The 23,548-nt window shown below is 30.3% G+C and overlaps 1 long non-coding RNA gene and 1 other non-coding gene across 3 annotated transcripts; one reads left to right on the forward strand and one right to left on the reverse strand.

Moving 5' to 3' along the window:
* The first annotated feature begins 12,194 nt into the window (after positions 1-12,194).
* LOC118443497 (uncharacterized) lies at positions 12,195-13,742 on the forward strand. Of its 2 annotated transcripts, XR_014983138.1 has the most exons (5): positions 12,195-12,290; positions 12,384-12,580; positions 12,825-12,855; positions 12,920-13,419; positions 13,492-13,742. It is a non-coding gene; the product is annotated as an uncharacterized LOC118443497 (long non-coding RNA). The 2 variants fall into 2 exon arrangements; XR_014983137.1 differs by having other exon boundaries at positions 12,825-13,419.
* Positions 13,743-23,286: 9,544 nt separating this feature from the next.
* Positions 23,287-23,359, reverse strand: TRNAR-UCU (transfer RNA arginine (anticodon UCU)). Its single transcript has one exon. It is a non-coding gene; the product is annotated as a tRNA-Arg (tRNA).
* Positions 23,360-23,548: the final 189 nt, after the last annotated feature.

The following is a 23,548-nucleotide window of genomic DNA, read 5'->3' on the forward strand; positions in this document are numbered from 1 at the left end:
GTTCGAAAAAGAAAAGACATAAGTTACATAACGAGTGAAACGAGTTCGTTCCTCGCATGTTGACTTCTACTCTCTGCTGTGGCTTTTTGTCGCTAGACAAAATAATCATGCAAATAAAAAAAGCTTTATGTTTATGCCGAAATTAATCACTCGCGATTTTTTCCGATCAAAATTTTCTTACACCTTTGGGTGGTGTTAACATAATTACATGCACGCGCTAAAATAATAGTCGAGGAAATTTTCTTTTTCTTCTTTTTTTTTATTTTTTTTTTTCTTTTTTCTCTCGAGTTTTACGCTCGAATTATCAGTTTCATAGTAATTAAACAGCCACGATAGTCATTCCTAAAGACCTTTAACATTTTCTTACCTCTATTCTCTTGTACCTCCAACAAATAATACATATATGTATATACATATAGATTTTCTTTTCTTTTATTTTTTTTTCCTGTACTCTCTTATATATATATATTATTGCTTTTTGTTTGTTTGTTTGTTTGTTTGTTCATCTTAATCCTAAGATTAAGAGGAACTCTGACATTATGAAATCACGAGGAGTTTCTCTCATTATGTCGGCCAGCCACATCGCTACACAGACAGAGAAGATCGCGGCCGTTGACTTTGCCGTTTCCGCTTTACGTTTACCAGCTCGTCTGCTAAATAAAAGGAAGAAAGAAAGAAAAAAAGAAGAAGAAGAAGTAGTAGTAGTAGTAGTAGTAGTAGTACAAGAAGAAGAAGAATGAAGAGACTGGTCTCTAGAGAAAAAGAAAGAAAAAAATAACGTACGGGTTGCATTCGTTTTCTCTATTTTAAGACGAGTTAAACACGTTTTATATATCGATTTTATATATCTTAACATATATATATATATATATATATATATATATGCGTGAGAAAAAAGGACGAGTATGTATATGTATATATTTATATATATATATATATATAAACGAAAATTTAGAAGAAGGGTAGTTTCAATGGTTGTTCAACGAGTTCATCCGTTTAAGATATCAACGGTTTTTGCCCATCTGCAGGACTACCCTGGATTGAATTATAAAAAAGGTATATAGGGTATAGGTATACCCATAGCTTTTGTTCGTTGTCTTCAAAGAAATGCACCCTACTTCGAAGAATTTGTATTCTTTATATAAGTGATAACAAAAGGGGGAATCTCTTGGAAAAGTTCTACGTAAAAAACTTGATCTCTGGGTGATACGTTAAATGTGTTCTCAATATTTTTCTTTTGTTCTTTTTTTTTTTTTTTTTTCCTTTTTTTTCTTATTTTATACTTTTCGAAGAATACTATCTCTCTTCTTTCTTTCACGATTTGCAATAATTTCTTTTTTGTTTTTTTCTTTCTTTTTTTTTTGTGAAGCACAAAAAGTATATAAAATCATTTTCATTCTTCTTTTTGTAAAATAAATAAAATTCATTAACGTAATATATATATATGTATAAACGATCGAAGCGATCTCATTTATTATAGTAACATGTTTTAAACGATAAATATGTATCGAACTATGGAATTTTAATCTACGTGTTCTTCTTCTTTTACGTCACTTAGGTCACGGAAGAAGAATAATATCATGCTCGGAATCACGGGATTACATAAATCCGCGCTTGATTACAGGCTCACAGGGATCCATAATTTTATAGAAAGAAAGAAAGAGAGAGAGAGAGAGAGAGAGAGAGAGAGAGAGAAAAGAAAAAAAAAGAAGAGAAGATACTTTATCTCGATTCTCGTATAAATGTTAATATTTTTTTATCTATCTATTGTGACGTTTTCTTTGATTGATGGATGAAGAAATCAATATTCGTGCTCTTTTTTAAAAGAACATCTTATTATATATCATACATATTATAGTAACATTATATCACATAGAATGTCAAAAGGAATTTTTTCTAATCAATAAATTCAATATTTCCATTTAAACGCAATTATAATCATAATTTCATCTTAAATTCAATTAATTTATGGACAAATCGTTTCATTATCTTATTATTTATATCAGGAGCCCTTTTTTTTTATCGTGCATTACGAAGACACGTTTGATCAGACATTTAAAGTCAAGATATTGAATTAAACTATAAAAAAAAAAAAAAAAGAAAAAAAAAATAGAATATAAAGAAATGAGATAGAAAAAGAAGAAAAAAAAAGAAAGAAAGAGAAGAAAAAAAAAGCAAAGATATATTTCATTTCGTCGAGGTAAAAAGTCGCGTAGCTAAACGTTTTTTTTTTTGCCGATCAAGCGATATTTATAAATGACGATATAATAAAGTGTTTCTCACCTTTAAACTTTATCGACCCTCTCAACGTTGGACATTGAACAGTCTCTAAATCTCTTATAGATACAGGTTGTGGAATTCATCCGTGTCTCCTTCCTAGTATAATCTAGTTAGCTATGAACTAACATATATATATATATATATATATATATATATATATGCACGTGTTAGCATAAGCTAGTCCGTTGGTATTCGTTCATTCGCGTTCGCTTGCTCGCTAAACTAGCTTTCATAACGAGTTAATTCTTTTGTCTCGTCGATGCCTATCCATTCAACGACGCGACGTCGCGAAAGAGGTGCGGCCAATGCTTTTTCGAGCTATTCTCGATGTTAAAAAGGCCGACATGTATGTATTTATGTACGTACTTTCGATCGACGACAACGATAACGACAATGACAATGACGACGACGACAACGACGACAACGACGACGACGACGACGACGAAGAGGAGACAAATCTCGTTGATGGGAAACCTTCATTAAATTATATTATATTAGTTCGAGATAATTTCATGTAAAAGGTCTATTAAAAGATTTGAAAGTACATTATGTTACTTCCTTTTTCCTATTTCAATTATGTTACCTTTTAAGTGTCAACGTACCCGAGAGAAAACTTTTTCCTCTTCCGTATCTTCTATCTATTATATTTTCCTTTGTCGTAATTGATTGTCATAGTCACTCACTTGGGAATTTTTTTTTTTTTTCATTTGCTATAAGTCTTTCATCTTTTACTCTCTTCCTATTGTATTTCCTTGAACTATATTTCTTTTTTTTTTTCTTCTTCTTTTTCTTGTAAATTTTCCCGACATCCTAAACGAATGTGAATTTCTTTTTTTCCTTTTTCTCTTTTTTTTTTTTCGTCGCAATGCCGTATCCCTTTTTCTTATATTTTTTTTTTCTTTTTTTTTTTTACTGAAAGAAGATCAGCCGCTTACGAAAAATCGTCGATTTTTATTCATATCGTTATCTCTGTCGATAACTTAATTTGATATTTTATTTTTCTTTCTTTTTCTCTCTCTCTCTCTCTCTCTCTCTTTCTATTTGTGTTTTACAGAAGAATCGTCAAGAACAATAAAATCAAAGATTCATGAGTTTCCTTATTAGAAAGATAAATTTCGATTTATATTTCTCTCGAGTTTCTGTTTTTCGAAAAAGAAGAAGAAGCAAGAAAAAAGGAAGAAGGAGGAAGAAACAATCTTGAAAATTGTTACACGAGTACTACGATTTATATTTCAAATTATCTCTTTTATCTTTTTTTCTTTTTCTTTTCTCTTATTTCTTTTTGACCGATCAAGCACTCACGTGTATACACGTCAATGATTTTTATTTCCCTCGTTCGTTGACGTCATAACTCCTCTCTCTTTTTCTCTCTTACATACACACATTTATTTTTCTCTCTCTCCCTCTTTCTTTTACATTGAAATGGTGAGATAATATTGCAAGAAGGTGTAGGACGTTTACAACGAAAGACTCCGCGAGAATGTGAGTCAGCAGAGTTCAAAGGCCATAAGTCGGTCGACAGTATAAGTCATCGAGAAATACTAGAAACGGCAAACAACGTTTGTAAATCGATCAGAAAATAAGTGAGAGTGGTGAAAGATCGATCGATCTTTGATCTGACGTAGAATGTTAGGGCAAACAGCAGCTGATATTTGCTCTCTCTCTCTCTCTCTCTCTCTCTCTCTTTAGAAATAACGCACGAATGTAGTATTTCGTATATGCGAAGCAATTTCATTTGTATTGTTTCGCATTTCACAGAAAAAAAAAAGAAAGAACGAACAAACAAGATTCATTTCGGATAACAAAATGAGAGATAAAAAAAATAAAATTATACGCCATTGTCATTTGCTTTCGATAACATCTAATCTTAATGAAAAATTAGGAAAAAAAGAGAAGAATGAAACTTACGATCTATACGCCTACATATAAATATGAGATAGCAAAACGATTGGAAAAAGGATATCAAAGGAAAGAAGAAAAAAAAAACAAATAAATAAATAAATAAAATAACAAATCAAAGGAATGAAAACGTGAAATTAGAATTATGCAATCGAATTATAAGTTTTTTTTTTTTTTCATCGTTTTATACAGGTACAAGCCAATATTGTTTCTAGATCAATTTATTATTTATTTATTTTCTTCTTTTTCTATTTTTTTCATTTGTACGATCTAAAAATAATATTAGGTTAAAGAAAAGATATATTTTTAATATCAAATAGAAACTTTTTGTTTCATCCTGTATATCTCATATATATAAGTATATATGTATTTATTAGAATATTCGATTCGCATAGTTTGTCGTTGTCGATTGTGTAACACTTTGGATAAATTGAAGAAGAGAAGAAAAAGAGAAAAAGAAATAAAAAGATAAAAAGAGTAGGAACAAAAGCACGTTACGTAGTAACGTTGGTAACATCATCGTCATCATCACCGTTCGCGTAATACTTGTCAAAGACACATTTTTCCTTACGAATTTAATCGTCTCGCTTACACCATTTTATATCTGTCCGATTTGTTTCTTTCGTAATATACCCAAGCTTTTTATGTAATCGCAGAAGCGAATGTTTTTATGAACGTTTACGTCACGATACGTAACATTTTCTTTCTTATATCAGCACCAATTTGTAATCAATGTCTGTTAATAATCAAACTGACGTAAAATACGAAAAGAAAAGAGGATCTTAAATTACACGTTCTATGGCTGCCTATAATAAATTTACAAACGCGCAAGTTCAATATTCTTAACCGATAATAATTTCGGTTCTCTCTCTCTTCTACGGTCTTTCTCCCTCTTATACATTTCCCTCTTCTATCTAACCAATCAACCACCCTCTCACCCACCCACCATCCCAACCACCACCCACTCCCCGTCCACTTCGTATTCCACTCGATCGATCGTTTCATGCAAATTACACGAGAGTGTCCAGGAGCAAACCATTCCCCCATTTACGATTTATACCTTCATTATCCAAATTATTTTACGTTTATGCTAAAATACATACGTACGATTTCTTTAATATATATACGTATAATAGATTTTTTTGCGAAAAAGTTTCGCTCAAATAAAAATAATTCAAATAATAGTTCTAACGATTGATCTCGATATTATCGATCCTTTAATAATGGATATTATTTTATATTACTAAAAATATACATGTATATCTAAATATTTCTACGATAACGATCGCGTATCCAATAATATTAGAATATAGAATGATAGAGAATATCGAGCAAGATAAAAAAAAAAAAAAGAAAAAAAAAGAAAAAAAAAAGATATGAAAGGGACAACGACGACTAAGTTGCAATGTGATAATGGATATTATTTAAGATCGATATCGAATTGGTATTAGGTTTTATCATTGATAAGGATGTATTAATTATTTTAAAGAAATTATTTCTCACGCATATATATTTCACGGTTAGATTCTCATTGAAAATGTACTCGATACAATTGATTAGTCACAACTTTTTTTTATAAAGAATTTTCCCCTACGAATCTCTTTTACCCTTTCTCTCACTCACTTTCTCTCTCTCTCTCTCTCTCTCTCTCTCTCTCTCTCTCTCTCTCTCTCTCTCTCTCTCTCTCTTTACCACCTCACCTCGCCCCACTTCTCTTATCCCTCCTATCCCTCTTACCCCACCTCACCGCTATCCACGGTAGGAATAAATTTAACTCGCGAACGTTGGACTCGCAAATACGTTTTCAAAGAACGTATTCGTAAGGCAGGCTTCGCTCGAATTAGAAGGGTTCACTTGTATATGTATGCGTTTATATGCATGTGCATGTGCATGTGCACGTATATATGTATGTGTATATGCACGAGCGTTTTGTAAGCTCGCTACGAAGGGAAAGCACCTCTTGTTGGCCCTTCTCTAGTCGTCAGTTGGAAACGAAAGACTGATTCATCCGGGAATATCCTACTTCTCTCTCTTTCTCTTTCTCGTTCTCTCGTTTCACTCTGATTATGCGTTCGAGGAAGACATTCCTATTGAAAGCTTCGAAATTCTCTATTTGCATTTGGATTCTCCTCTGGTTGATTCTCTTTTCATTTCTATTCCCTCATTCTCTTTCTCTCTTTCTCTCTGTCTTTCTGTCTCTTAAGTAATTTAAAATTACAAATGTTAAAAATAAAAATTTTGAAATCATGTTGATCCGAAAATACATACATGCATATGTATTATAGATAATACATCACTCGTTATTTTATACGTAAATCAATTCAAAATTTGTTTAATTAATTAATTAGTTTTATATTATTGGCATAGTAAAGTGTTTATATATATATATATATATTTTTTTTTTTTTTTTGGAAGGAAAATATATTCGATATTTATTTTTTTCCTCTTTACGACATATTCTGACAAATTAGTTATTCGCCAAGTTAATACATTTAAATGTATGTATTTTAAATTATTCCAATATTTTTATAAGATGATCGTGATATATTATTACAATATACTATCATAATTTCTTGACTGTGGAACCTCAATATTTCTTTTTTGTTTTTTTCTTTCTTTAATGAATCATTAATAATTACTTATTCACTAATTATTGACTTACGACAAGGTTTTAATATTACGAAAAAATTTGTATAACATATATATATATATATATATATATATATATATATATATATATATATGAGACTCGAAATTTCCCATAGAGGTATACAAAGCGTAACTCTCGAAATAAGATATTTGCGGACTGTAGGATGATTCGACGGGAGTTCCGTTGACTCAAATCGTATATTCTCTATCGTTGTTGGTCCAAGAAAATTTTCCTCAATCTAGCTAGATCAATGTCTCAAATTTTCTCTCTCTCTCTCTCTCTCATTCTCTTTTCTATAGAAATACGAAGAACTTTATTCGAGTGAGAAGATAAAAAGAGGAACCATTGGGCAACGATTCTTGCCAAATAGATATATATATATATATATATATATATATATATATATATATATATATATAAAGATAGATAAAGAAAAAGATTTTTTTAGATTTTTTATGATATATACATAGGTTTATATATATACATCTATATATATTATATAAAGATAGATAAAGAAAAATAAATTATTTAAAAAATTTTTTCAAGCTTCTGTCGGTAATGTTCTCTTTTTCTATTTCTAGGTCATGGAATAAAATAGAAAAGAATGGAAAAGAAAAGGAAAGGAAAGAAAAAGAAAAGAAAAGAAAAGAGAACGTTCGTTCTTCTTTTAAGCCAACGAAGAAACGCTTTCCACGGCCCTACGATAGTTACGAGGTTACGCTTCCTGAATCTTATTGTATGTTGAAAAATGAAATGTGAACGCGGACAATGTAGAGAAAGAAAAAGAGCAAGGGAGAGACATAGAAAGAGAGGAAGAAGGTGGGAAAGAGGGAGAGGAAAAAGGAAGGAAGGGATGAGGAAACGCCAGGTGCAACAAATGCATCGAAGTGATCGAGTTTTATCTTCGTGCGAAAGTGCCATGTATTATCGATCGCTTTACTTTTTTCATTCGATCTTTATTTGCAATTTAAAATACATACATAAATACATACCCTATATACATACAAATATATATATATATATATATATTTATTATCAGATTGATCTAAAAAATTTCTAAGTTCGTAGTTTGAAAATTTAAAAGAAAATTAGGAGGCTATAGAAAAAGATAGTATAAATTGATTTTTAAAATCCAGTCCAGAAATTCTTTACTCATCCTATATATATATATATATATATATATATATATATATATATATATATATAGGATGTATATATATATATATATACATATATATATATATATATAGATATATATATATATATATATATATATGTATAATTATTTCAAGATATAATCTTATGTAATTTGTTATTCTGAGAAGATTTAATGTAAAAAAAAAAATGTGTATTAATGTAAATTAATGTGTTAAAATATTCGAAATAATTTCGAAAGAGTTGATGAAAAAAATTGAGTTGGAGGATCTAGAAATGATCGAAAGACGACTTTTTGAAGGGCGTTCTCCTCGCGAAAGCTCCTCTTAGGAATGCAAGAGAGGAAGAATAGGGACCCTTCGGGTCGTCATGACAACGTGAACTAGTGGTCTCCTGACCCCCTCGCTTCAGCCCCAAGCCAACCCAACTCAACCCCCCCTCCCCTCCCATGAATACATACATATTTATGTATTCAGCCTGTGTCGTCGTAGCCAAGCCAAGCGAAGCGATTAAATCTCTCGGTGATCTTCGATGACGATGTGAGCGTGCATGCATCGGCGAAAAGCCAAATCGATCGCAACACGCCTAATCTCCGTTGGGAATAAAATATCGAGTTTGAAAATAACAGCGTTAAGTGATACGATGGTTTCGCGTGATCGATCGATTTAATAACAATGTACGTATTTCCCTTATCTATGTTAGATATTATTCCTTTTAATTGAAAATAATAAGTTATTTGTTTTATAATAATTGATCCAAATATAATTCAACAATATTATTTAACAGTAATAATAAGCAATTTTTATTTATGTCATTAAAAATATGTTTTGCAAAAATTGTAAAAATTATCGTCACGATTCTCGATGTAAAATTTCTTTAAAGAAATTTAATTATTATTACGGAATAATTTTATCTGCATTCTCTCTTGAAGATACTCGAAAGTAAACAATTTAACGACCTACATTTATGTAATATTGTTATTTTCTTCTTATTTTTATAATAAATAGTACGAGGTTCTGTTTTCTCTGAGCCTAAAGCTCGGCACCATATTAATGAGATACTCTCTTGATATATGTGTATATATATATATATATATATATATACATATAACTTTATATACTCGTAATATATAATGTACCTTTTTTAAGCTTTTTGCACCTTGGACTTGTTTTCGAAAAATGATGAACGACTCGATCCGAATAACATCGATAACGTTTGATCGAAATGGTAATCGAGGAATTAGATTGACGAAAAATATTTTATAGTAAAAATATATATATATATATATATATATATATATATATAGAAGGGATGAGTATATTTTTATATAAATAAACGTTATTCGATATCAGCGTTTTATTCGTATACCCGAAAGACGCCGCATTTTATCATCATATCTTATCTAACACTAGAATATTTCTTCTTTTTTTTTTTTCTTTTCTTCATTGCAACCCAATGCTAATTAGAATTTCGTTAAATCAGCAGATCAATCAATTGAACGTGTCAACGAAAAGAAACCATTTCTCAATGGTGTTAAATTATCGGATATTTTTCTTTGCGATACAACTTTCGAAGAGTTGCAGCGAGCAACGAAAAAGAAAAAAGAAAAAAGAAAAAAAGAAAAAGAAAAAAAAAGAATAAAGTAATACAAAAAAATCTAATGGTAGAAATGGCGAATACGTCAGATGCTTTTGCGTGTTGGAATTTTACTCTACTTGAATTGGCGACGACTTTTTATTCGGCCTCGTAAAGCTCGATACGCAACAAGATCAAATCGAAAAATATACGTGTACGTATTATTCGTGTACATAAATACGTATATACACAATATAATAATCATTCACTTATTTGGCGCATCGTAAATTTGTGCCAATAATTTCGATTCGCTTTATAATATCTATTTTAATTTTTCTTTTATTTTTTTTTTTTTTTTTATTGTATTATTTTATTTTTATTCGAAATTTCCAACAGTTTATACGACCGGTAGAATATGTAAATCGATATTGCAAAAGGATCGTACGATATTATATACATAATAGATTACAAAATTAATCTATATTTTATTTGTGAAATCTGGTAATGAAAGATAATATCATTTTTGTATCAATCTAATGGGTTAGATCTTTCGATAAGTCGAATGAAAAAATCGATTGATTAGATTTGTTATTTATTAGATCGGAATTTTGACGTCAGGAAAAGGAATTTTTCGACCTTTAGAATTAACGAAACCTCCTTTTGATTCTTCCTACATATGTATATTCAATGTCTTTCCGATCAATTTTATTTTTTTTTTGAATAAAATTGACAGGTTAAAATCTCGAGGTCATATAACTTCTCGATTTGAGAAATAATTATTATATATATATATATATATATATATATATATATATATATATATATATATTCGTATAAATTTCGTACAAACCAAATAAATATTGATGATAGATGAATTGAAAAGTCATCTTATACTGAGACATTTATTAAGTTAAACTAACATTAAAGATAATAACTTTCTTCGACTTTGCTCGCTGAAGATATTTACGCACTTTGTAATAAGTGATAACGAACACGTTGCTTCGTTTTTTAGAATGATAGTAAGAACGAATAAACGAACGAACGAATGAACGAACGAACAAACGAACTAAAGTATGTACGTACATACGTATATAAATAAGTACCAACATGTATAAATCTTGCCAGGTTTATCATTTATCATAATTTTTTTTCTTTCTGTCACTTATTTTTTTCTACAGAATGCAAATGAAAGAAGAGAATGAAATAGACAAAGGAAATAAACGAAATAAAATTCTTCTTAATATTTGCAAATTAAAAGAGAAAAAATATATAAAAGGAAGACAAATTGTAGAAAGTCTTTTGATCTAGATAAAGCAATATATAAAACATCTAATCTAATCTAATCTCTTTCGATGTCGTGAAATTCAATTACTTCGGCACATTCGTTACATATAATCTCATAACAATATCAAGTATTAAACGTACATATCATATATTTATATATATATATATATATATATATATATATATATATATACATATCTTAATCTTTTCAATATCTTTTGTTAAAATTCAATTATTTGAGAAAATTTGTGGATGATCACTCTATTTATAAAAAAAACAATTTTTTTCTTTTTTTTATCCTTGAACAATTTGAACTTGATATATTATGTATATATATATATATGTATATATAAATAATCATTATATCGTTTGAAACGTTTGAACGTTATTACGGTAAAGATTCTCTTTCAATTTATTCGTTTCGTCATGAAGCTAAAGAATTTCTTCTATATACTACTAAACGAATCGCGTGATATGCGCATGCATATCGATGAACCTCGTAGGGGGTCTTTCCTTCTGTTATATTAGCTTAATTGAAGCAATGATTTAAATGCCCTCTAAATGGAGAGAAGGCGCATTGTAATATCGGTCTGCCAGCTTGTCTGACGAACATACGTTTTGATTAAACGATAACTCCACGTATATGTATATAAATATGTATATAAATATATATATATATAAATATATATATATATATATATAAATATTTAAATGCATATGTAGTTGCATAAAGACATTTACATAACGTTACAAAGGAACACCTGCATTCTTAAACATTGATTGATATTCAATTAGAAATAATATTTGATTGCGAAAGAGAGTTCTAATGAGTCATTTCGTTATATAAAAAAAAAAAAAAAGAAAGAAATATGTTTTCCTTGATTTGTATTGATCTATCGACAAATTCCTCGATAGGGGGAAAAAATATAATTGAACGACTTGGATCGTTTACACGATCATTGGATTCATCTCATTGCGATCATACACGTACATAGATATTTATATATGTATGTATATACATTAATATAAAATAAAAAATTAATTCATTACGTGTATATAAATGAAATCATATGAATTGTCGTATTTACAAGCGAATTATTTAAATACTCTTGAAAATTTTTCTTTCGTATACTTTTCAATAATTCACATGAAACGAATTCTTGCTTTGATCGTGGCTTTAGAAGTTTAACTCTAACACACATTAGACTCGTGCTCGTTTTAAACACGTGATTCCGGTGTTGCGTTACGTCTCTCTCTCTCTCTCTCTCTCTCTCTCTCTCTCTCTCTCTTTCTCTACTATTACAAACAACGTATGTCAGAATATCAGGACATATTGTATGTTAACGATATATGTGTTTACAGTTGATACAGAGAAGTTCGTCGATTGATACGAGCAAATAATAGGACGTAAGGAAATCGTAGTCGATAATAGTAAGGTTATAGATATGTATGTATACAATTCATAATAGAACGAGACGTGTTTGTATATGTATATATATATATATATATCCGTGTGTTTTCATTCTATGTTCCGTAATAGGTTAACTAACAAATCACAAGAAGAAAAAGAAAGAGGAGAAGGGGAAGGAGAGTACGAAAGAGTCATTTGAAATTTGACGACGAAGAGTCCTGATTATACGAACGAGGCACGTTAGTCGTTCTTGGTCATTCGCACAAACGAAACGAAAGAAGCGTGACGTTCATTAGAGCATTTAGATGGAGTCAACAAAATGATTAGTAAGAATTTCAAAGTATATTCGAAACGTACCATATACACAGACATATACACAACGAGATGGAGATAATTTTAAGAAAATGTTGAAACCTATAAAACGTACTTTACTATTTTATATAAATATATATATATATATATATATATATATATATATATGTACGTACATTCGTTCACTATATAATAGTATTTAATACCATTCTCGATATCGATAATACATAAATCTCTCTCTTTATTCCCATTTTGTAGGAATTATGCGATAATGAAAATATTTATATAGGTAAGTTGGTAGGTAGATAGATAAATGTGTATGTATGTATATATATATATATTTATATTTCGAGAGTTGAGCCATAGTACGTTCGCGAATAACACGAAGGAACATTTAAACGACGAGTTTCTGCTCCGTTTCGTAGCGAGCTCGACACTTTCACCGCGAGCAGAGAACCGTAAAACGATGACGTGGATCCTTTTGCAAAGCTCCGTCGAGTTTCGTCGTTTCGATCGTTCATGTTACACCTGTGAGAACGTGGATATACGAAAATTCATAGGGGAAAAAAGGAAAAAATAAAACCAAGGAAAAGAAAAGAATAAAAAAAAAAAGAAGAGAAAAAGAAAATTATAAATTGGCGAAATGAATTTTTAATCGCAAATATATATTTGCGTGTGTGCGCATTCGTGCGTGTGGTGTCTCAATTAAAAAAAACCTTGAATTCATTCATGAGAATCGTAAGAGCTTCCTTAAAATAAATTAAATAGATACATAGATAGATGGATTTTCGAAACAGCTGATCGACAATGAATAGATCATCTATAAATAAATCTTTCATAGGTTTATATTTTGGTGAGCAGCTCCCGAGCTAACGTAAGATATAACTTTTATTTTTGGAGCAGATTGTAAAAGACAGATTTCTAGGTATATACAGGATATATATATATATACGTACATGTATATACGTAACAATGGTTGCTTAGTCACACGACCGGGTTCTTTAATGACGACATTGATGATGATGACGACGATGATAATGCTGATACGCGCTCGTACGACTCGCATCGATTATCAAATCAAGTGGATTAGTGCATAACACAAAGTGAATATGTTTTTCTATGAACATCTTTTCACAGAACCAAACTAGCGTAATAATAGCTATTCTTTTTTCTTTTTGTACGCTTATTAAAATAATTGGAATTGTTTTTTCCTTTTTTCCTTCTTATTTGTTTCTTCGATTAATTAATTATTTACATATATATATATATATATATATATATATATATGTATATTCATTTATACGTCTATTAACAAATTATAAGTGTTACTTTTCTATCTTTTTCTCTTTTGTTTGTCTCTCGAGAGAAACTTATAAATCAACTTTCGTATATGTTGTCTTTTTTTTTTCTTCTTGTCTTCTCAAGATTATATTCATGTCGACCAAAAAAATTACTATATTAAAACGAGATACGTTTTTATTTATTGACGCATTATTACGGTATCAACGATATCAGGCTTTACAATGAGTGCGTTGATTATTGTTCGTTGCTTAATCATTCTTCCTTATATGTACGAATGAGAACAAATTAAAATGACGTATTCTTTTTTTTTTAGACGACTTTCTTATCAATAATCGCTCGTCACGGAAATCTCTCGTTTTGTTCTCTTTCTTCTTCGTTCATTTATTTTTCTTTCCCTTTTACATTTTTTATTTATTTATTTTTCTCTTCGATAAGAGGAAATCTTGTACTCGTTTTCTTTCTATTTTTTTTTTTCATTTTTATATGTCTTTTCCTTGTTTTATTAGTTTTTTTCTGTTTTTCTTTTTTTTTTAATTATTTTATTCATCATTATTAATTACTTATTTTCTACTCTGATAAATTTCAAGCAAATAAATCCAAGCGAGACAAGAGAAAAAAAAGAAGAAGGAAAAAAAAGAAAAGAAAAATATTATATATGTTAATAAATATAAATTATAATATTTGTGACCGAGGTATCCAATACTCGTACCATTGAAGAGGCAAAGAATACTGGCTTTGGATTTCGGTCTGATAATAAAATTATCATTTAATATTAGTCACTCTTGACGACTGTGCGTTATTAACAATATCTCGCGCACAGACAACACATTAGTGACTTATATATATAGGGAAAGGAAAGAGAATAAGAGAGAGAGAAATAATTTTTTATAAAAATTCTTATAGAGCAGATAACGCACAACAAACAACAAAATTTGTTATAACACAAAGAGAAGAGAGAGAGAATTAGGAGAAGAGAAATAAAGGACAGATTAGAGAAAACAACGACGTATCCAAGAGAAGACTATTTCTGAAATAAAAATATCTTTTATAAAGAAATGGTTAGAGGAGAGATTTGAACCTACGACGTTGGGTTCAACAAGCAAACACGCTAAACGTTACACCAAACATCGAACATGCATATTTCTTTCTAACATTATGACGTACTTTATCGTCCATATTTATTTATAATTTTTTTTGTTGATTTTTTCTTTTTCTTTTTCTTATTTTTTTTTTTTTTTTTTTTTTTTTTTGTAAAATAACGAAAGAACGCAACGTATTCGTCCTTGGTTTTTCCCTTTTTGTTTTTCTTTTTTTAAACTTTTTCATTTTTTTCTTTCATATACACGTAGTTGGTATTAAAGAATGTTAAATAGTTAAAAATAATATATATATATATATATATATGCGTATATATCATAAACAATCTAATCGTATAAACAATGATGTCATAGGTATGAGTATCGATCGATTACGTGTCACACGGTAACACTCGAAAGATTATACCATTGGATAACGAATGAAAAACTCTCAATGGGAAATCATTTAATCAGAGACATGTCATCGACGAACATATATATATATATATATACATGCATTTTCTATATGTATATATATATATATACATATATATGTGCACGTACTTAATTACGTGTATGCGTTTTAAATGTATTCTCAAGTGTTCTGTGAAAACAACTTTTTTTTGTCTCTTTTCTACACGATAAAATGACTCGATCGAATCAGTTTTGTGAGATAAAATAATAAGAAATTAAAAAAAAAAACCTGAGATGGTTGAGTGGGATATAAGCAAATATTGATTGCTAAAATTGCTAAAAAAAGCAAATTCGAATGTATATTTTCAAAATGAAGTTCATTAAGAGATAACGATTTCTACGTAAAGAGAATTAATGATAAAGCAAGTGTTTTGCTCGAAAACAAAAAAAAAAATCTTCTAAGATATATTCTTCGATTTTGTTTAGAATACCAACAAGATTGTCTCGAGGTGACAGTGATTTAAAAAAAAAAAAAAAAAAAAAAGAACAAGAAGAAAAAGGGAAAAAAACGATCAATTTAATCTCTTTCCGAGAAACTTTTACACAGGCTAATTTGTTTTAATCTTTCTTTCTTTCTCAAATTGTAAAATTACGAGTCTCTGGGAACTTTCAGTTCGACCACTGTTTCCTCGTATTTTTATTTTTATTTTTATTTTTCCTACAATTTTTTTTTTCTCAAGAATAATACGACTTTCCTCGATTTTCTTATTTTTTCTTACTTCCTTACTTCCTTTTTTTTCTTCACGCGTGCCAAGAAAAAAAAAAAAGAAAAAAACAAAAAAAAAACAAAAAAATAAATAAAAAAAAACAAAGAAAAGGGGAGAAAAAATATTCACGATAATGTCGTCGGTAACAAGTTACAAGAAATCAATGATAAATAAACGTGAATCGTTTGCTCTTTTAATGTCGGCACGTTCGACCGAATGGATAATTCACGTGTGGTTGTTTCGTAGTAGTAACTACTACCTACAACTTATAAGAACGGAAAAGGCCAAGCGAAAGGAAAGTTCTTTGCAAAGGAAAGGAGAGCAGACAATGAAAGAAGAAAAAGACGGAGATCCTTTTACATGGATCGAGTATAACGTCGTAATACTAACAATTATTATAATGCACACGTCATTTTTTTTATAGTGAGGAGAGAGAAAGAGAGAGAACGAGAGAGAGAGAGAGAGAGAGAGAGAGAGAGAGTGAGAGAGAGACAGAAAAAAAAATAACGAAAAAAAGATTAAGATAATAAAACAAATAATTGTCACTGACAAGATAGGTATCTCTTCGTACAAGCTCGTACCGATAATTTACTACACGGAAAATTCTGATATTACTTCGAGTAATCGTTACATAAGATCTGTGGGAGTATGTCTGTGTACGTGTATGTGCATACATGTGTATGCACGGAATAAATGTTGTGTACAGACACAACAGAAGCCACCGTTAAACGCGTGATCAGAGAGGCAATAATTAAATTCCAAATATTCGAACGTACGAAGATACATACCTAACATAATTACATATACGGTTTTATCAAAGAAAATGTTTTATCTGAATTACAACGAAAAGAGAGAAAGAGAGAGAGAGGGAGAGAGAGAGAGAGAGAGAGAAAAGAAAAGGAAAAGAAAAAAATAGAAAAAATCCGTATCGATTATAATTACGTGTTCGTATTTTAGATTTTATTTGACTTGCGAAAAATTTTCTATTATAAGTTGAACAAACGATGGAAAGAATAGTTTGTTTCTTTTCTATCGATGCTTTTCAAACACTCTCTCGAGAGATTCTTTTAATTCATTTTCTTTTTTCTTTTTCTTTCTTTTTTTTTTTTTTTTTTTTTGCTTTGTCTCAACCAATCGCAAAACAACGAGCCTAGCACATTAACGATTATAGCATTAACAACAATTTTAACGTAATTGATATTTAAAATGATTGATAAACTTTTGATCCCTCCTCCCCCCACCCCTTCCTCCACCCACTTCCTCCCCCGATCAAGCCTGTATTTAATTAATTATTAAAAGATTAATTAAAAATTATTATTGAATTTTATCGATGATCTAGAACGATCCTGAGCCATACATTTTAGATTTAATGAAATTGGTAAATAAACGACGACTCGTTTTGGGATTACCGTAATGGATAATAAAATAATTGATTCGAGGGATGCTGGTTTGCGTGAGTCAAGCGGATATAACCGAAGAGTTACCAGGAGTGGGTCATCGTTTAAACGTAATAGGAAGAAGGGTGATCAAGAGAAGAGAAGAGAAGAGAAGAGGGACGGACGAACGGATTCGCTTATTCGATTTTATCCCGTCTCATCTGGAAGCAACTTGTTGTTTCGTCATACCTACCGATAGATCGAAAGCGACTAGCTCTAAACCGGTTAGAAGTTTCTTTATCGTCAAGTCCTACGCTAACAATGTTTCACTTGCATACATATGCATCTATATATATGCACATATACGTGATTGATTTTTCAATTAATCCGTGATTGCTTATCGATTTATAATCGGTTTTCGAAACAAATAAAATTGATTCATTTCTTTCGATAAATAAATAAATAAATGAATAAATACATACATATATATATATATATATATATATATATATATATATATATATATATATATAGTGATAGAGTAATAAAAAGATATAAAAGGATCGATTAAAATGAGACGTCCTGTGCATGTACGAATCGAGAAGACGATTGTGATTACCTATTAAGGATAAAGGTTATTTAATTAACTACTTCTTGCACCCACATATTCTTTGCGTGGGTAAAAAAAAAGAGAAAGAGAGAGAGAGAGAGAGAGAGAGACGCACCTTAAACGGTACAGAATCAAAACCGTACGAGAGTGACGTTCATTGATTATTAATGACAATATATTTCGATAAGTCTCTTAATAGGGAACGATGCCTACAGAATGAATTAGTTATATGTATATATATATATGTCATAATAGATTCAACGATCTATTGATCGATCGATCGATCGAAGAAAATTCTATACGTACATACATATTCTTAACATTTTCTTAGCAAGCAAAAGTTTCCATTGCCACGTTGGAAACATCTGATTCGAAGGAGAGATAAGAATCTAAGCTCTCGCGCGCTGCGGTAGGTATATAAATACATATATATATATATATATATATATATATATATATATATATACAAATGTATATACTAAGAGACAAGAACGCAGGAGAACTCGTTTCCGCGTGCTGAGAGTATGTTAGCAGCTTGATGTTGACGTCTCGGGTGGGTGGCAAACTGGTGGATCGAATCGTGTTGAAATTACGTGGGATTAAGCGAGAAGGAAAGATTTCAAAGAAAGAAAAAGAAAGGACAAGAGAGAGAGAGAGAGAGAGAGAAAGGGAAAGAGAAGATAAAGATAGACGCATATAGGTCCTGCATATATATATATATATATATATATATATATAGAACACATTGCTCGTTATCATTATGCAAATGATCCAGGCAGACATTAGAAAAGATCATACACGTGTACGTGTACATATGCAAATACATACATACATCTATGTATCTATGCATATCATTATTTCCCTTTTTCTTTTCTCCTTCGAAAAGTCATTGAATCAAAAGATGAGCTAACTTAATACTAAAAATAAATTATTTTGCAAGTCTCTGAGTCATTTTAAAATGACGATAATGTATTGTTGATCGCGTTGATAAGCCTCGTGCTAAATGACGTTTTCCTTTTCCCTCTTACTTACTTACTTAATTACTTACTTACTTACTTTCTTCACGATGATCGATAAGAAGAAAAATAACAGTAAGTACATATGTATCTCGTTTTTTCTTTTTCTTTTTTTTTATCATTATCTTTCCTTTCTTATTTCTTTGATATTAAAAAATAATGAGGATAAAAATCAAAGATAAGCGGACAAGTTATTCGCGGGTATGGTTTTATTGCGCTAATCGGATTTTCTACAGGATGCCATTGACCCGCGTACAAAGGGGTGGGGACGGGAATATCGATTTACATATAATTATAATTAGAAGGAGTAAAAAAATAAAGACGAATCGTAGAAAAGTATCTGCATGTATCATACGTCTCTCTCTCTCTCTCTCATCGAGAGGTCCAGTTCGATAACCTACTATCCCTCTCCTCCCATCTCCCTCTAACGTCTTCCTATCCTCCTTCCATCGCACTCTCTCACTTTTTCTACCCTACGATCGTGTTCCAATGTAATCTATGCCTTGTTTACGTCGTTTATCGCTTTACGCTACGCTTTCGGCATGGCCGAAAAATTCATATCATTAATAAAAACGATATCCAATTAAATCAATTAAAGGATAATAATTGGACTTGCCCGATTTTATTAGATATTATTCAATTCGTTTGACGAAAGGAATGAAAAAAAAGAGAAAGAAAAAAAAAAATATGCGAAGAAAAAAGAAGCAAAACAAAACGATATATAAATGACGTATCTGAATTAGTTGACGAAACGTTGTAATTATATAATATTATTTTTTTGTTTAATTAATTCAATAAAAAATATGTTACGTTGACATTAATTAAAAAAGAAATGATATTAAAAGTAATAATAATAATAATAATATATATATATATATATATATATATATATATTATATACTTGTATTTTATTACATATCCGACATAAATAACTTCTTATCGTAGATAATAAGAACATCGTAAACAATTTTACGATAGCCAGACAATTTTTTCTTCTTTTTTTTTCTTTTTCTTTTCTGTTCTTTTTATTTTCAAAAAGACACGACGACGTGTTTACCTCACGCGTTAAAGGCATGTTTATATGTACGTATGTATGCATGTATAATATATACATACGTATTTATGTATGCTATATTTTCATGCAGACGAACATATTTTTTTCAAATGTGAATGCTTAAAGGTCACGACTAAGAAAAAGAAAAAGATAGAAAGAGAGAGAGAGAGAGAGAGAGAAAGTTTATTTCTTCATAACGCTTTCCTGTTCATTTTCAACGAGTATAATTCGTAAATACTATTTTTGGCAAACCTGTAATGCTCATTCGAAATTTTCTGATAGATAGTCTTTTTTTTATATCATCTATCTACATACATACGTATATACACATTATATATATATATGTACCTACATATAGGAAAATATAATGAGTATGGGAAAACTTGAAAAATTTACATAATACCCAAAGTAATATATGCACCTTGGTATTATGCGCATAATTAAAAAAAAAAAAAGAACAAAAAAAAAAGAACACAAAATCTCTCTCTCTCTCTCTCTCTCTCTCTCTCACTCTCTCTTTCTATTTCGCGGTAACATAAGAATATTCATAATTACTTTCTCGTAGCATCGGTGACGAAGTTAATTAAGTCGTGAAGAATGTAGATACTTTCGAACGAGCTCGCTGGTACAAGTTATTGAAATTTGGATTCTACTCACATAGGAGAGGATTAAGTCACGTTTCAAGGCTTGAACTTACTCAATGTAACGACGCGCTTATTCCGATATGTGTGCGTGCCTGTAGATCTTTTTATTTTTCTTTCTTTTTTTCTTTTTTTTTTTTCCCTTTTTTTTTTTGTTATTGACTCACGTCGAACAGAACTTATTTTAAGAAATAATTATTGGCTTTTCCCCTCCATCATCACATCCCTTCACACTCCTTCCTCCCACGTATTAATACTACGAACTTGTTAAAGAGAAAGAAAGTGAGAAAGAGAGAAAAGAAATAGAAATCACAACGTGGAATTTGATTTCGCGGAAAGATTTAATATATTTTTCCTGTTACATTCTATTACAAATTTACAACGCGTAATATCGCGTATTGTTGGCTTTGGTCCATTTCGAGGAAAAATATAGCACGTTGCCACGTGTGAGGCATTAAAAATTTTCCACGTATAAACGCTGTAAACAAGAAGACGATAGGAGGAATGATATGGAATTAGAGGACACCTTCGTAAATCAAAAGAATCAGATAGGGATTAAGGTCATTAGATTGAGTCCGATCAAGTTCGTTAGGTTTGAGCAAACGTTGATAAAGCGTTAGAATGATACAAGGTTGTCTTTTAAAATCATTCTCGTAACTCGATTGAAATAAAATCGTATGGCCGTTTAATCTTAGATCGGCTCTATCGTTCCAACTAGTGCCAATGTTGGTGACGTTTCTGTCGTGAAGGCTAACGAAAAGAAAAAAAAAGAAAAAAATAGGAAAAGAGAGAGAGAGAGAGAGAGAGAGAGAGAGAGAGAGAGAGAGAGAGAGAGAGAGAGAGAGAGAGAGAGAGAGAGAGAGAAAGAAAAACCTATCTCCATTCATTTCCATTTCATCTTTATTTATCTTCCTTCGTTCTTTCGTACGCGAGAGACAATGAATTCGTTCATAACTAATAAGAAACATAAAAAAAAAAAATAGAAAAAAAAACAAAAAGAGAAAATACAAAAAAAAAAAAAAGAAAAAAGGAAAACTCAGTCCGTCAAGGTTAACCTCGATCATTCTGATTTATAAGTTTCTTCTTTACGATTAGATCGTCTTTTATTGTAAAAGGATTTGTCAATGTGAAAAAAAAAAAAAGAAAAAAAAGAAAAGAGAGAAAGAGAGAAATAGAGAAGGGAATGTGAGAAATGAAAAAGGAAAAAAAAAAAGATACAAAAAGAAACGAAATATTATTTACATTTTACTACGATGTACGTTCTATGATTACGAGGTGAAATCGTATCGGAGGCGTCTAACTGTCTGGGCAAGCAAATCTCGCACTGGCTGTCGTCCAAAGAGCGAGTAAGAGTCTCTCAATCAGTCACGTAATTTACTTGAATAGAAAAAGAGATGAAAAAAAAAAAAAAGAAAAAAGAAAAACAAAAAAAAAATTATCTCAATGCGTTGAACGTGACAATAATAATAGTTTTACATAGGATGACCCAAAAGTATCTAAGCTTTTAGTTTTGCAATCTAATAGTAAAAGAAAAGAAAGATAAAAATTAACTTGAATAATCTCAATGAAGGGATAACTTAAGAATTGATTATTAAATCTTGACTCACCCTATATTAAACTTGTCGGAATTTATTCGTCGTTTACTATTATTATTCTTTATTTATTTATTTTTTTTCTCTTTTCTATGTGGAGAGGGGAGGGAATCGTCGATGGCGAGTTCCATATGCTTATTTTTTCTTTTCTTATATATATATATATAAAATAATTAGAATATTAGAAGGGGAATATTAGAAAAAAAACGAAAGAAAAAGAAGAAGAAGAATGAGGCGCATGATGCAGCTCGTTTCTTTCTTCGGGTTCTTCCCTTTCAAGTATTATTCTCGTTTCAAGCTGAAAGCCCAACAAAACGAAAATGATTTTAAAGAGGGGCAAAGAGAAGCTCGTAGAATTCCGAGTAAGAAGCGAAGAAAGAGACGTTTCTCTAAATACATTTTGCGAGCTCGGAGCAATTCGCGTGTCCAAAAGGAGACAGATGCGTTCTTCTAACAATCGGTTAACTAAAACGAAACGATCAAATGAAAACGTAAACGAATTTCTATTGCAACGTTGAACACGTTCGATCTATAAATCATTCGTTGGTGTAATCAAACGGCGAATTATTTCAACTTGGAAAAACAAATGTCAAAGTGAAACGTTTATCAATTTTTAGATCAACTTCGTGGACGTTACGATTTGTTATTTTCTTTTTTTTTTTTTTCATTATATTTTTTTTCTTTCTTTTTTTCTTTTTTTTTCCTTTTTTTTTTTTTTTTAATATATAAATTTAATCAATTAATTTTTTATGCAAACGCGTGGATTCGATCGCGAGCATCATGTATAAAATAGAAACGCGAAGTATAAAAAAAAATTGGCGGATGGTTGGTTATGTTTGTTCCGTTGTGTTGCAAACCCAACCGCCGCGACACATCCCTGGTGGGGATCGAACCCACGACCTTTGGATTAGAAGTCCAACGCGCTATCCTCTGCGCCACAGGGACTTGGTGATGTGAGGTGCGTACCGACTATCTTACAAACGACAGTTTATTCCAATTCTCGACTAGTAGATGTCACCACTATTCCTATGCAACGTAATACAGTAGCGTATATCGTTGGGCGATTGATAACAACGTAAACGACATTTTCTTTAACTCTTTCTTTTCTCTATAATTAATATATAATGATAAATT

The sequence above is a fragment of the Vespa mandarinia genome, chromosome 17 (assembly GCF_050613455.1).
Source record: "Vespa mandarinia isolate Hongniang chromosome 17, ASM5061345v1, whole genome shotgun sequence".
In the NCBI taxonomy this organism is placed as follows: Eukaryota; Metazoa; Arthropoda; class Insecta; order Hymenoptera; family Vespidae; genus Vespa; species Vespa mandarinia.